The sequence below is a fragment of the Pyrus communis genome, chromosome 15 (genome assembly GCF_041283825.1).
Source record: "Pyrus communis isolate YQ-2024b chromosome 15, ASM4128382v1, whole genome shotgun sequence".
Classification (NCBI taxonomy): domain Eukaryota; kingdom Viridiplantae; phylum Streptophyta; class Magnoliopsida; order Rosales; family Rosaceae; genus Pyrus; species Pyrus communis.
In genome coordinates, this window is record NC_142579.1 from 21,020,515 (window position 1) to 21,036,982 (window position 16,468).

Sequence of the window (16,468 nt, forward strand, 5' to 3'; positions counted from 1 at the left end):
CTTTCTTAGACTTAAGACATCGTTGGTCACTAAATCTGAAGTGAGCTGCCAAATGAGTCGAAACTACCTGTACTTCTAGCATGTTGAACTTCTCAAGCACCTTCTAGATATACTTGGCTTGTGATATTTTACCACTGATCCTGCCCACCTCTCTGAATTTTCATGCCAATCTTTTGTTCATGTAATCCTTCATTTTTCCTAAACACTCACTTGGATCCAACTACCTTATGTCCTTAGGCTTAGGAACTAACTCCCAAACAAAGTTCTTGTAAAGTGACTCCATTTCTTTTGTGATGCACTTATCCAACTATCTTGCTCATCACAAAAATTGACATAGTAGTGGGGGTGGTGGCAACGATAACGATGGGTGGTGGGGGGGGGGGGAGAGGGGAGAGGGTATGGTGGCGTGTAGTGGTTGGGGTGCGGAGGTTACAATGGTAGTAGAGGCAATGGCAAAGACAGTGGTGGTTGTGGTGGCACTAGCGATGGTTGTGCTGGCAATGGCGGTGGTTGGCGATGGTGAAGACAAAAATGGTGGTGGTAATGGCAGTTGTGGTTGTGGTTGTGATGACAGCAATGATGATGATGGTAATGACCGTGTTAATGTAAGGTTAGTGGTTGTAGTGATAGGTGGTGACAGTCAACTTGTACTCCAAGAGAAAAAATATATGTAGAAGGATAAATAATTTTAGTATAAAAATTAACAAGGTTATTATAAAAATTAAAAATGTCCATTAAGGGTTCAACTCGCTTTATATAAAAGTAGTTTTTCAAGGAACTCTTCAAACTTCTTTTAAAAGCTGTTGTCTGGAAGCTATTATTTTAAAACAATACCAAACGGCCCCTAGAATCTTCTCATTTTCTTCTACCATCAAAAGCAATATTTGCTTTGCTACATGTGGAATATGAGAAATTCCTCTATAGTTGTCAACTACCCATGTAAATGTACCCTTTTCGACAACATTTTCCTTTGGAAGCTTTTACAGCTTCTCATCTATAAGCACCAACAACTCTTGCGACCCAACTCTTATTAAGGCATTTTTTCTAACATGTGGACTGGACTGAACTGGTGATTGCCATTGCTTTTCTGCTCTCGAGTCCTTGGGATATTTGCTTTGTTGGTCATCCGTAGTTTTCAAGGCTGTACAGGACCTACTTCCCCCCCAAGGATCTTTGACATCTGATGACGACAACCATCCATCAGAGTAATCACCTTTTTGGTCATACATAACTTCAAGATTTTCCTGTGATGGAACATTTTCTGCTCCTAAGAGCTCACATTCCATACCTTCTTCTCCTGAGAAATTGCTAGCCTCCCCATCTTCACCGCCAACATGACATTCATCAAAATCTACGTTGTCATCCTCATATTCAATCTGAGGAATTCCAAAGGATACAGATAACTGCATCAGTGTTCTTTTCAACTTTTAGTTCCATTTTGGTAAGTTTACAAGTGGAGAGACTAACAATACCTTATTCCAAACTTCTATCATGTTTTCAAGCTTTTCCTGGGATTCGCCAAGATTAGGAGCCGTACAATCCAACACATGTTGCAATCATACATAAACATTTATTAGATGTGACATGTTGTGAACCACTCTGCGTATTAGTTAGACCAAACCAGAAATATTAATCTCTTTGCTAATGTGTTTTATCTCTCTGCCATATCATAAGATAATGTAGGATACCAAACAGAAGCTTAGAGACATATCAATAGCAGGACGTTGATCGCATTGTATTAATTTGTATCATAAAATGGACAAGTAATTAGTCATACCATGAGCAAGTTAGCTTCCACAACTTCTTCTAAAGTTGCATGAAATGCTTCCATTAGCTACAAAAGTAGTTTCTATGAGCAATGACCAGGATTAATGATAAGACACTAAATGAGTGAAGTAGTTTGAACATGCTTTCTATATACCTATACTGGCAAATCTGATATAAATCCGACTGTGTCACTCACGAGCACTTTCTTCATGAAGATTAGATACTCAGAATAAGCGCAAAAGAAGTTCTAGAAATCATCGAAGAAACAACTCCTTATCACAATTCCAAAATACAAAGAACGAGAAATATAGTTATCATTGAGGGTCATATACCCTGAAGTTAGAACACTTCTCAATTTAGGATCAACTATATAGCAAACAATCTGCAAACACACCACATCTTCGTCAAGATATTAAAAACCAACATTAAGGCTTAAAATATATATGGTTTATACATGAAATGGCATTTTGTGTGAATGGAATATATTACCCAGAATCACTGTACAGATCACTATTTGAAATGACACTAACTAATGTAGATTTCCCCTATCACAAGAAGTGAGAATCAAATGTTTGGATAATTTGTGCAAAATCAAAGTAAATACAATGGATTAGACCACATACAACATTTGTATACCCAACAACAACAACAGTAGGTAAACCTTGATCATAAGATCCTCCATGATTCTTGCTACCAGGGCATTGCACAGCTTGAGTACGATGAACATCTTAAATTTGTGATAACAGACTATTCCTCCTTTCTGAAATTCTGAGATTATAGTTTGATTAAGTGGAAGCACATATGCATTAATACTATAATAGTCATCTAGACTCCACTCCTAGCTCAATAGCTCTATTTTTTATATATAAGAAAAGACGAGTATCCATAAAACTCTAAGCTTTAATCTAGAAAAGAAAAGAGGTAATAAAATGAAACAAGCAAAAAAGAAACAAAGGAACAAGTAAAATGAAGAAAATTGTATTAGTTGGAATCTAGTGGTTGATATAGGCATAAGATTGTTTGGAAATAAATTGGCTGAAATATCACATCACACAATATTTTGGTAAGAGTAACATGTAAAACCAATGCAATTATGAAAAAATAGTGCTTTTTCTTCATAAGCTCAATGAAATAACCACTTTCTGTGGAAGTCCCATAAAACTAGAGCATCCAGAAATAAAGATTAACATAAGATATTAGAGTCAAGGAATGAACCTTCATCATTGGAGCTGAGGTTCAGTTTCTTTTGTACCACTAATGAAGCCACGTCCCCCACTTCTTCTTCTGCAATCAAAATCCATCTAGTAAAAATCTTCTCTAAGTATGGATGTACCGAACAACTAAATAAATTCTCTGATCTACTTAAATTTTTCAAACTTAGACAATACATTACCTTGGGGCACTAACAACTTCAACTTCTCTATCCATTCCAAAAGTAAAGCGTCCAACTTCGCCATGCAGTCGCACAAGTCTTGTTTTCTTATACATTAGCGCTGCCAACTCAACCTGTAAAATTTAAAAAAAGCACCACAGAAAGATCCTTCAAAGCTCTTCACTGAAATACTAACTCCTTAACCAAGATAGCACTAATACCTGTAGCTTTCCCTCATTTGTGCAAGCACGAGCATTGAATATCTCTATTATAAGACCCACGCGGTCCAACACCGCCTTTCCCAAAATTTTCTCCCATTCGAAACAACAATAATAAAATCAATACCATTTTTTAATTTTCTTCATACACTTTGATGTGGGACAATATAAGATCCAATTTTTCTTGGGCACCAAGAAAAAAATGAATATGCATAATTTACTTGCCTCCAAATTCCTCTACTGAATCCCAGACATAATTGTATTTATAAATACATCATCTACTTCACCCTGTTAAGATTACACAAACTTTGAAATGCATATTAACATTCTATTCGAGTGATAGTGTATACTAAATAAATCTAAACTACGAGAGCGATAAATAATCTTCCCCAACATTCAACACATACAATGTGATCAAAACTAATAAAAAAAACAAAGTAAAACAAAAAGAAAAAGAAAGTTTCTTTCCTTTTGCTCCATAGCATTCAGATGGCATTTAACAACATCGAAAGTCTTTCCCAAAATATGTATCTGTAAAATTCATAATTTGATCAAATGGGGTTAAAATTTGAGTAAATTGTAGCAATGGTCCTTTAACTTTAATCAAATTGGAGCAATGGTCTCTCAACTAAAAATCCATTACCATTGGTCCCCCAACTCATCAAAATGTGTACCTATGGTCATTTTATCAACTTCGTCAAAATTTTGTAAAAATTTGTTATATTGGAAAGACCATTGCTACAAGCAGGATTCCTCAACTCATCAAAACATGTAGCTATGGTCTTTTTCGTCAACTTCGTCAGAATTTTGTGAAAATGAGTTATGTTGGAATGACCATTGCTTTAGTTGGGTTAAAGTTGAGGGACCATTGCTCGAATTAGGTTAAAGTTGAGGGACCATTTCTCTAGTTGGATTAAAGTTAAGGGACCAAAGGTAATGGATTTTTAGTTGAGGGACCATAGCTGCACGTTTGGATGAGTTGAGGGACCAATGATAATGGAATTTTAGTTGAGAAACCATTTCTCCAATAGAGTTAAAGTTAAGGGACCATTGCTACAATTTACTCTTAAAATTTACTTCAAAAATTGAAAAAAAAAACACAAAAAATAAAAATAAAATTAAGGATAGACCTGTGCGGGTTTGGCGTCTAACAATAGGACGTGTGGAGGAATTTCCTTATCAAAAAAATTGATATCGAAAACCCATCTCATTGCTCTTTAAGAGAATTGGCGAGGTAGAGAGCTTCGTTAAGCTTGGCTTGCAAGAAGGTTTCGGGGCGAAGGCAAGGCTGGATGACGAAAAGCTTATGGGGGACTGTTAGGTCTCTGTTGAAAACCAAAACGACCTCATTTTTGTCCTCCTTATCTTACTTCGACGACGACAATGATGAGCCGAATGAGTGGGAAATCGGAATCGAATATGGTGATGGGGTTTGGTTGGGGGTGGAAGTTGAAGATAGAGGGGTCAGGGTTCTAGAAAATGACCTGAGAGGAGTCCATGAAAGGGAGATGTTTCTTAGCATTTGAACAGCTTGTGTGAATTTCCTTGTTGTTGCTTCTTTGATTGCAAGAAACTGGTTGCTTTGATATGCAACATGCACAAGTAAGCTCAATGACGAAGACAGTGAGTTGGGCCTATCAAATGTAAAGCTTCATTTGGGCCAAGAGAATCCAAATACGATCGTTGGGCCACTCAATGTTAAGTTTTGCTTCTCATGGTCATATATCAAACCGAACTGTTCAATTCGAGTCGCGTTCGGTCAATTCAAGTTTGAATGTATATGTGTGAGTATTACAAAAGTATGAAGCAAATGATATACCGTAGTGGTAGAAAATATTTATGTTTATGCATTATGATGCGGGATAGATTCTCACTGATTACTTTCTAAACTTTTAGCTCAATATGACGGTTTTACACTTGACATCGTGAATGGACCGAATCCAATGTTATTTGTGGCATTCTCTATAAATTTAACCCGATTGTTATTAATATTTTTGCTTCTACAATCAAACCTGAATGGTCTCGTTCTATTGAATTAATTAAAGTGACCAACAAACCATTAATCTGACATGACATCCAAAATTATTGGCCTGAAGCCCACTTTTTGGCAATTAACGATTCAATAAATTGTATCTTTTTTTTGAACCGTTGACTCACTTTCGTAGTCTCGAAGCACTTACACTTGAGTTCTTGAAGCAACCAAAATCATTACTCATGATCTTCATTCGAATACGTATGCCCAAAGCATTACTCATAGAAATACCTCCCGAATCAGGATTCCATGCTATTTATCTCGCTCATACGAACTGTTTAATCATGAAAGACATTGCTTGAAGCACACCATGATTACGTCCATGAATGAGTACAATTCTAAAGTTTATAAATCCGATCGAATTTTGACTGGAGAATACTTTTCTCATTCTTCCATGTTTCTAACTTACTCCTGAAGCAGCAGTGTAGAAAGTAGAAGTTTACCAAATTCTCAGATCTGATTATTACCACAAACATCAGAGAAAGATAATGACCCAGCTTTGGTTGGAGTGTACTGAATGATATAGACCCAGTTCGGTTGGAGTCTATCGAATAACTCAACCTAGTTTGGTCAAAGCCTAACGAATAATGATGCCCAACTTCGGCAGGGACGTGCCGAAAAAGTATGCTCTACTTCGACAGAGGTGCATTGAACGGTACTACTTTGTTTTGGCAGAGGCCTACCGAACAGACCCTTCTAGCTTTGGTTGGAATCTACCGAACCCAATTATGGATCTGTCTCTCTCACGATCCAATTTCGAGTTTGTTTTTACAACATATGGTAGAATTAGAGTCTGCCAATGTGTGACATCATGCCCAAAGCATCATTGGCACCTAAGACCTAAAACTTCAAGAATAAGGGATAATATTTGCAAACCTTAACCCTGCAGAATCTACTTTCGTCTTGATGGAATAAATCATTGGTTATATATGCACATGTTTGTGCTCATACCAATGTCGTTGAGGAGTACTATTCTAGTAGTCAATATGTGAGATTGATTTTGCTCCACTGAACACCGTTGGAAGAGCATAATTTTGACATGGATGGCCTTATTGGTCGAATCCATCAGTAAACCATTTACTTTGTGAACATTTTTCTATGTTCTTGGATTCACATTTGGTGTTTGTTTTAGTTATGGATAATCTTATTGATATTGTCCTTGAATATGAGTTAATTGAATCATGTTTCTTGTATACATGTAATCGAATTCAATTAAACACATGATTAGGTACGAATGTGGGAAAGTTAGTTGTCTAGATGAATGCGATACTATGCACACTAACTTTATACCTAAATCACATATCTAGCAATGACTTCAGGTTTATCCAACCTGATTGACAGCAACGACACGTTTCTCGTTGTATAAATGGTACTACATTACCATTTAAGAGACCTTATATTCTCCCCGTTCTGGAAGAATGTCATTGAGTATTAAGGATATTTGAGATTACAATGATCATGAATGAAACCACTGAACAAAATAGAGTGAAATATATTTGCACCACATCCAAAAATGAGCCTGAAGCTTTGATTTAGGGCCAATGGGCTATGTCTCAACTGGGGAACAAGCCACATATGGCTGGCCTGGAACCAGAAGATTCAAGTAGTTTACTTGTTTTGGCATGACCTTTTGGGACATTTTGGTCAAACAATGACGCTACGATGCATCTCTTTACCCGAAGTAAGGATCTTGTGCCTATAAGCACACTTGGCTAGGCCTGCTCGTTGGGAAATTGATTTTCTAAATCATCCCTGGCAAAGATATAAAACAACCATCTTTTCACAGTGGATAAGGGAATATATGTGGACTAATCCAACCAAAATGCGGACCATATAAATACTTATGGTTTTGATTGATGAATTGACAAACTGGTCACATGTTTGTCTACAGACATTGTTGCTAAACCTCCTGGCCGATTTTAAGGGTTCACCACCCTACTTATCCCATAAAGTCTAGAAGACTAGATAATGCTGGAGAGTTTATATCGACGGTTTTCGATAAGTATTGCATGTCTTTTGAGTTTATAATTGAACATCGAATTCTCATGATCACCCTAAATAGCCTCGCATAGTGATCATAAAGCATAATTTAAATGATCGCCCAGACCTTGGTGAACGTACCAAGTTTTCGGTTTCTGCCTAAGGCTATGCAATCTTGTACGCAGTTATGCTGGTCCACCTTGAGGCTCATTGCCACCTAACTTATTCGACATTATAGTTGGTTACTGGGTAAGAACCTAACGCTTCGTACTCACGTATTTGGTTGTACATTCTATGTGCCAAGTTGCGCTGCCGCAACATACCAATATGGGTCCTCATATAAGGATGTGAATCATTGTCGATTACGATTCTTCTTCACATTAGCTCCCTTAGAGCCCTTGCAAGCAATCTCTTTACTACTCATTTACAGATTGTCACTTTAATAAGACAGTTTTCCCGCTGTTAAGGGGAAATAAAAACGTCAATGTTCGCGAATTTGCTTAGACGTTGCCCACTATGTCTCATCTCAATCCTCGTACGACACAAGTGTGATAAACAAGTACGATGAAATTCTATCATTTAGAATGTTGCTCCAAACGCATTCCTCTGATTTAGCTAAAGTGACGAGACCATATACTAGCTGTAAACATGCCTGCAAGGATAGACGTACTTAACGGATGTCGAGTCAACATCCCCAAAGGGTGTGGCGCCCCTATTGGATGGTTTGGCTGCCTCTATGAAACGGTCCAGTACATCGACGAATAACCAATCAATCTGTCTTGGCCTGAAGCACGACATATCACTTGGTTAATAGGATTTAGTTCCCTAGAAGAGGAAGGTCACGACACAACAATGAATCCATACTCGATTGTTGTCTCAAATCATTTCCATCTTATGAGATTAATCCGGATTACTCTCGAAACTTGAAGTTCTTGGTCTAGTATACTAGTTTGGATGAGATAATGGAATTGGAATGAGATTATCATCGATGATGTTTTCACTTCTATGGTAGCTACCAACATAAATGAAAACGACGATATCGAACTATGTTCCATTGATTAGTGATAACGTAGAACTGATTGGACAACCGAAATTACAATTGAGGTTAAATTTCTTACCAAAGTGTGTGTGGACCTATTGTTCCTATACTGCCCAAGGTAACCCTATTGTGTTATAAGTAGGAAAGGAAGCGTGATGAGATGAATGAAATAGTGCGATGTAATGCACGTCTTACGACACATGGTTTCTCTCAAATGCCCTGTGATTGACTGGAGCATTATGAAATGTGTTTAGTGTTTCTCTATGGGGATATTGATACAGAGATTTACATGTAAGTTCTTGAAGAATTATATGGACTGGTTCAAATAGTTCTAAACTACAGACCATGCTCTCAACTCATTTGAGGTGTTCGCTTACGGATTGAAGCAATTTGGCAGATGTAGTATACCTGTCTAAGTGATTATTTGATCAGTTAGGGATATGAATGAATACCCTTGCGTGTTAAACTATGAAGTCTTATTCTGAATTGCTAGAGTTGCAGTTTATGTCGTTCGCATGAATCTCACTAAGACTCTAGAAGAGCTTGAGAAAACTATGTCGCACTTGAAGAAAAAATTTGAGATGAAGGATCTTAGGAAAACTCGTTTATGCCTTGACCTAAAGTTGAAGCATTGTTTTGATGTTACTTTGGTCTACCAGTCGAACTACACCCTAAAGGCAGTCGAACTACACCCTAAAGGTGTTACCTTTAAGTATATCTATGATTTTCCATACGCTATATGCAAATGAGACCCTTGAAGAGGTTATGGAATCTGAAATTCCATATCTAAGTTCAATTTTGCGCTTTGTTGTACTTAGCTCATTGCATTAGATATGACATCTCTTTCGTTATTGATCTATTGGTAAAGATGCAGCATTGTGCCTACACGTAACCACCGAATTGGTATTAAAGACATTTTTCCGCTACCTTGAAAGGTACTACAGATTTGGGCTAATCCCAATGCATCTCAAGCGGATCCAACCCTCTTGATCCTCGAAATGATGTTTGCTTTATTTGTTATACTGATGCAGGTTACTTATCAAACCAGCACAAGGCACATCCCCGAATGGTTATGTCTTTACCGTTAGGGATTCGCAATATCTTGGAGGTCCACGATATGACCTTAGTTGTGAAACCTTAGAATCATTCCAAGACTTACCTCACTTCACTACACCACACGTGAGACATGGTTAGGAGTTCTTGTTGAGCATATTCGAAGTACTTGCTATTTTCATCCATCGTTGAGTCCTAATGAAGATCCATGAAGGCTATGCTGCATGTATCCACCCGACCAAGACATGATACATCAACGAAGTTAATGCCAAGACATATTGCGTCTATATCTATGTCAACAAAGCATTAAGAGATCGAAATTATGCAAGCCAATCCCAGACAAACTTGCCGACCTCTACATGATGTCAGTGCCGAAGTCAACCTTCCAGAAGCTTGTCAAAGGAATTGGTATGCCTAACTATTCATATGCAATGCTTATAATTCTCATTTGGAAGTTCTGTCAAACTCGGGGGAAGTATCCAGAAGTATATTCACTTGATCTTAATGTACTCTTTTTCCTTACGATTAGGAACATTTTTCCCATTGGGTTTTTGCTGCATAACTAGGTTTTGATGAGGCACCCATCCTGGGCTGATCATACCTTTGTGAGCTCTTCCACTTGCATCCCGAAGACATATAGTTTTGATTTAATGCAACTTCTCACTTTTCTCCTTAGTCTATGAGTTTTTCTCTCACCTTGAGTTTTGCCATAGTGAGGTTTTGTGAGTTTTATGTTTTATGCATTCTTCCGTTGATCTGAGACTCGCATTCGCTCATTGTGCCTACAACTTCATCATTGTACTTACTTCATCTCTGAAGACGTCATGTGCCATTTATTTGAGTATTTATACACTCAAAGGGGAGTGCTACAGTCCTATTAGATTAGGAATATGATTGCGTAAATCCTAGTGTATCTAGGGATATCTTGTATATTCCCTTTAGCAGTTTGATTCGTATTAAAGTTGTAATCCTAATAGGGTAAGGATTTAACCTTCCTACTACTATAAATAAAGGCACAATGGGGTGGAATAGAACACACCTTAGAATTACATATCTCTCTTATCTCTCTGTTGCCGCCAACCCCTCTCCCTCTCTGTTCTTTATATGATTTAGTAAATTAGGCCTAAAACAAATATTGATTTATTGTGTATAAATTAGATTATAATCTAATTAAAAGCCAAAATCCTAGCCACATTCATCTTCCTACCCCGTAGAAGAAAGAACCCAGAAATTCGAAGAAATTCGTTTGCTCATGCCTATTTCTTTCTCAGGTTTTGGTGTTATGGAATCAATTGATGGGTTTTGGGTGAAGTGATTCGACAGTCATATCAGATAGTGGGGGTGAGGCGATTTGACAAATTTGGATTGCAAATGTTTGTGGCCTGGGCATGGTATTGGTTATGCAGTAGTGATGAAGAAGGGAGATGGAGAGGGAGAATGGTCGGGAATGAGATGGATGGTGAAGGACATGATGGGCATTATTGGAATAATAAAAACCAAGTGAGGGCATAATTGATAAAAGAAGTCGATTCCGGATTCTCCATCAATCCAGGAAGTCAATTACCTCCCTTATCTAGGGAGTCCAATTCCTCCAAAATGAGAGTTGGATTTCTTAATAGTGTGGACCCCACATGTATTTTGATTCCCTAAGATTATGTAAACAAAGATGTAGCCCGTAATCAGAATCCAATTTCGTGAATTGATTCCGATTCTGGGTACGTAAACGTGCCCTTAAGGTAGACTTTAATAAGTTTGAGAGGTAGTTGGTCTCCTTTCCCAGAAGACTTTAACTTCAAGTCGAAGGTTAGACTGTAAAGAAAATCAGGAAACAACTTTCTACTTGTCTACTCAACTTGAGATTTCTACACCTCATACCCTTTCCTGCACAACACAACAAGTGTCGGGGTATTTGTGGAGCCATAAATAATTCAAAAAATTCTGGAGTTGACATGTGGAATATTACAGCAAAAATAAGAATGCCCTTATTAAAATGGGGTGGCCTACATTTAATCCACGCTTAATCCAATTTTCTTGGAAGTCTAAGCAGTTGCCTATGATCTCATCAATCTCCCATGCCCATGACAAGGAGAAAAATTGAAGATATTAAAGATAAGATTAATTACTAAATCCTATCATTATACTTTCCTAAATTAAGATCAAATCCAATCAGGAATTCCACAAGATAATCCAAGATATTATTTATTAAATAATATCTTGGGATAATTCTTTCCTCATCCATCATACAGATGGCACACCTTGGTCAATTGAATGCTGATGCATGGCACGACAAAACCCTACACATGTGGTCGACCCTAGCTTAATAAATACCCTATCTCCACCGATTTCTGATAAGTTTTTGCATGGAATTAAGCCTTAAACTCTCTTTCTTTTAAGACAAAACTGACTTAGACATATGAGATCCATTGGCTAACCCCTTCTTCCTCCTCCTTCCCCCGCCTCACGGGCACGTGTGGCTTTGGCCGTTGATCAAAGGTGTTTATTTATTTTGTAGGTACAATACTGTCAAGACTGCAGACAGTGGAATTTTGCTATCACATGCAGCAATAAAGGAATGAAAGAATATGGCTCAAATAAATTGTAGATATGTTTTCCTTGTACCAATGCTTTTATTTACAATAAATCATAAGAAGAGAGATACTTGCTCTCCAAGTACTACAAAACATAATATGATAGTACAACTAGATTATAGAAAACCTAAACAAAATCAACCACCGATTTACACAATCACACAATGTTAAATATTAAATACAACAAATTTCAGATTTTTTGAAAGGATAAACAAAATCAAAAGATACTTGCTCTCCAAGTTGTTTAATAAATTTCAAGCCATGATAGTATGCTATTGATCGAAAACGAAAAGAAAAGAAAAAGCTCTGATATGCTTTTTCTGCATGCAGTGAAAAAGTCATGATTCCAAGGGAGAAACCATATATTATTTTTGAAGGAAACCCTTGACATCTTCCCACTATTGAATTTGGGGATTCTGGCAGTAGCGCTACCAGTTTTACGTTTGAGCTATTTGCAGAAAATTTCGTGGCGCGGAATATTGTATTCAAGGTTAAGCATCTATCCTAAATCTTATAATTTCCTAGCACACAAATGAATTGAAAATTTATCAATGATAAAAGTTATGCCTTTTTCTTTTTATGGATAGTACTTGCATTCGTTTAAGTGAGGAATGCACGTATTCTTTCATATGCAAATAACGTATTTTGATCGATAAAAATTAACAATTAGAATCGTTCAATTTCTTAATTTTCATTTAAAGATTAAAGATTTATTGCAGTCGGAGTTCATTTAGTTATCTAATTGAATAGAACAAATCGACAATGTAAGTAGTAATATTAATAGAACGATCTCCAAATGAAGATTAATAAAATAAATGGTTCTGGTTGTTGATTTTTTTTGATCACATAACGTTATTCGCAAATAGGAGATATGTGCATCCCCACACGAGGGATGCAAGTATTGTCCCTTTTTATAAAAGTGTTGTATTGGACACTTAAAAAATTACTAGCCTCTTATCACACGCTTGCACCTAAACTTGTAAACGGGTCAAATTTATTGGGTTTGGGTCGGTTTCACCCGATCAGTTAAGTTAATGGGTCACCCGAACTCAATTCGTTAAGCTAACGAGTCACCCAAACCCAACCCATTAAGATCATTGGTCACCTGTTTCATCCGTTTCACTCGTCAAAACCCATGAACAATTTTTATTGTTTTTTTGTTTAATTTTGCATTCCAATTCAAATTACGCATTTTAATGTACAAAGAGATCTCACATTCAGATTTCATTTACAATAGTTGGCAATGCATTCAGTAGTGAAACGTAAAGGCACAATAAGAAGCCTGATCTGAAAATAAATAATAGGACTAGTAAAGTCACAGAAAGCTGAACACAGAAAAACTACTTCAAAAATCCAACACGCAATGCCAATATGCAAAACCAATGGAATCAATCCATTTTAAAAGAAATCTCCATTGTCCATCCTTTTCATCGTTTAATAGAGGCCTGCCATGACCTTCTTCTTCAAGTATGAGACAAAGAAGCACTTGAAGGAAGGATCTCGATCCGGCAAGCCAGAGGACTAGTTGCCGTTGATGGAGGAGATAAGCTTGACTTGCTCTCGAGAAAGTAGCTGAGACCAAGTGTCAGAGCCACCGGAGGAGGAGGAAGAGTCATCTGTTGCCATTTTGAGCTGGGAATGTAGTCCTAGAGCATATCGGCGACGTCCTTGAAGTTGCAGAGATAGACTTTGAGTTTGAGGGCTTCATATTATAACAATTGAAATCACACAAAAGTCCTCAATAACGGGTGTTAACGGGTTTTATGGGTTAACCCAAATTGACCCGTTATTTAATGTGTGATTAACGAGTTGATCAGTTAACAACCAGACCGGTTAAATAGTCATCCGAATACTAATTTTAATGGGTGGGTCGGGTCGAGTTAAAAATGCCAAGTCTACTTGCACATGTGGCAATTGGCCTTTTTTTTTTTTACTGTTGTTTATAACTTTATTTATTTTAGATATTATTGTTTTTTTTTATTATGAAATATGTTTGAAAAAATAATGAATGTAACCACCTTCAATCCCACCATACAGGGTTTTATTGTGTAATTATTATTATTATTTTTTGAAATTATAATAAGAAAATAGTAGTCACTTAGTATTACGGTCAAGTGATATTCATCTTCATTTGTAAGTAAGATATCTTAAGTTCGATTATCGTTAAGGGTGAAGTTGAACCACATTATTATGACAAACTCATTGTAAGGCTTAGCCCGCTCTCCTATCGCCTTAGGATAAATACTATCGTTTGTTAAAAAAAAAAAAAAAAATAGAAGAAGAGGAATTTGGGTATTATGAAAGCTGTACCATTTTTACCTTCTTCGTTTATATATATATCGTCAATAACAAATTTGAATCATATTACTATTAGCTCATTGTGAGGTTAAGATCATTCCTCTCCCCCTACCCTTGCTGTATATAATATTGTTTATTATATATAAAAAAAATATGATCATTCATTTTTTTTAATTTTTTTTTATCAAGATCATTCATCATTATTAAATTACTAATTTTGTAGCGTTACGTGCTTGTTACGGAAGTGTATTTTTTTCAAGTCACTCTCATTAATTTATCCTTGAATTCACAATTTTGGTTTCTCACAGAATGTACATGACCGTCTGCTTATCGATCCGGATGCCTCAAAGAGAACTACCTGGGCACCTACAACTTTAATTTAAGCAGACAAAGCAAGTTTTTATAAGGGAACTTTAATAAAAAGCTTATAGTATTGTTCACTTTAACGAAAAGCCATATTTTTACACTAAAAAGTGAATCCTGGTACTATTCACTTTACCCTTTATTTTGTACTTACAGTTAAAACTCAAAAATTTCAAACCATTTTCATTAATTTTTCCTTTTTATAATTGTTCTTTCGTCAGCTTGCAAGATAGGTTGACTAATTTCAAAGGTCGCCACTACTTTATAACTGCACTATTCAAGGGGCCATGGACTTTATTTGGGGTAATGTTCTAAAAATCGGCTTAGGCACCTTGATGATGGGCAATGGCCAGCCGTTCCAATTAAGGTCAAATCGTTTGATAAGTCAAAAAACCCATTCAGCGGCGCCTAAGTGAGGATCTAGGCGGAGCAGGCGGGGCTGGGTGGCTGGGAGATCTACCTAGGCGATTGAGTTTGTCTAAAAAAGAATTGCATCCAGAACGAAAAGCGTGAAGTCTGGTGGCCACCGACAAGAAGATGCATTAGCAGGAGCAGAGGGTGACAAGATGAAGACGATGAATAGTTTAAATGACCTATATTATACGTCGTCGTTTGCTATAGCCTATTTAAGTGGATCCGCAACTTTTCGTTTTCCAAAGCTAAATGGACTTTAAAATTTAATGGCCTTCTTGACCGAACCAAAAACGTCCAAAACAACAATAAAACAAAAGAAAGTTAATGGGCTTTTTCATTTCTAGTTTTTAATTAGACTTAGTGAATCTACATTAAGTTTTTAATATTTGAAAATTTCAAGTATAAGAACGTAATTATTCATATGTTTTATGGTAACTTTAATAAAAATAAAGAAATATTATATGTAATGTCATCCAATACTAGTATAGGTTTTTTACTCAGTAAAAATAGACATTATTTATATAAGATATAATAATTTACTCAAAGCCGCCTAGCCCGCTTAAGCGTCCGCCTAATTCCCGTCTAGCCTCGAAGGCTCTAGGCCCCAACTCGCCGCCCGACTAGCGCCTAACTTCTTTTAAAACCTTGATTTGGGGCAATGGCCAGTCAATTTATGAGGTTAAATATCTAATCCTTTTCATGTTTACTCATATATCTTAATTTTATTTTTTGTCAAATGATAGATTTGTTAGATTAAAGAGTCAACGGGGTTCGAATCTACGTCATCATGCAAGGACAACACTCTTCTCCATCATCGTGATAAAAGGCCACTTGCACTCATATTCCTTTATTTGATTTCACATTATACTAGGGTTTGTATATAAGTCGATTAAGAGCAATTTAGAAAAACATGTATGCATTTACTAATTTACTCTCTATCAAATCATTTTGTAGAAATGCTAGATACACACAATGTCAGACAAAATAGGTGGTGGTGGTTATATTATAGCTCAAGGTCGTGACAACCCTAACGATAGTACAGGTTTTGTATTCAAAGATTGCCGTATATTTGGCACAAGTCCTATACTTTTTGTAAAACTTAAGAACACAAAGGTTTCAGTTCAGTTGCATACCCATCAATGCATGGGATGCCTATATTTATAATTATTGACAGATTACAATCAAAGTTTGAACTATCCCTATTTACATGGAAATTCATAATTCAAAAGATACAATTGAAATCCACAGAGATTACAACTAGTTTTAGTTAGAAGAATAATTCAAAAGGAAGTCCTATAAACAAGGAGATAAGACTCATAAGCACAACACGTCTTCAGGAACCGT

General features: G+C 36.6%; 1 pseudogene; it reads right to left on the reverse strand.

Moving 5' to 3' along the window:
* Window positions 1–980: 980 nt before the first annotated feature.
* LOC137724388 (GTP-binding protein At3g49725, chloroplastic-like) lies at window positions 981–4,879 on the reverse strand (annotated as a pseudogene).
* Window positions 4,880–16,468: the final 11,589 nt, after the last annotated feature.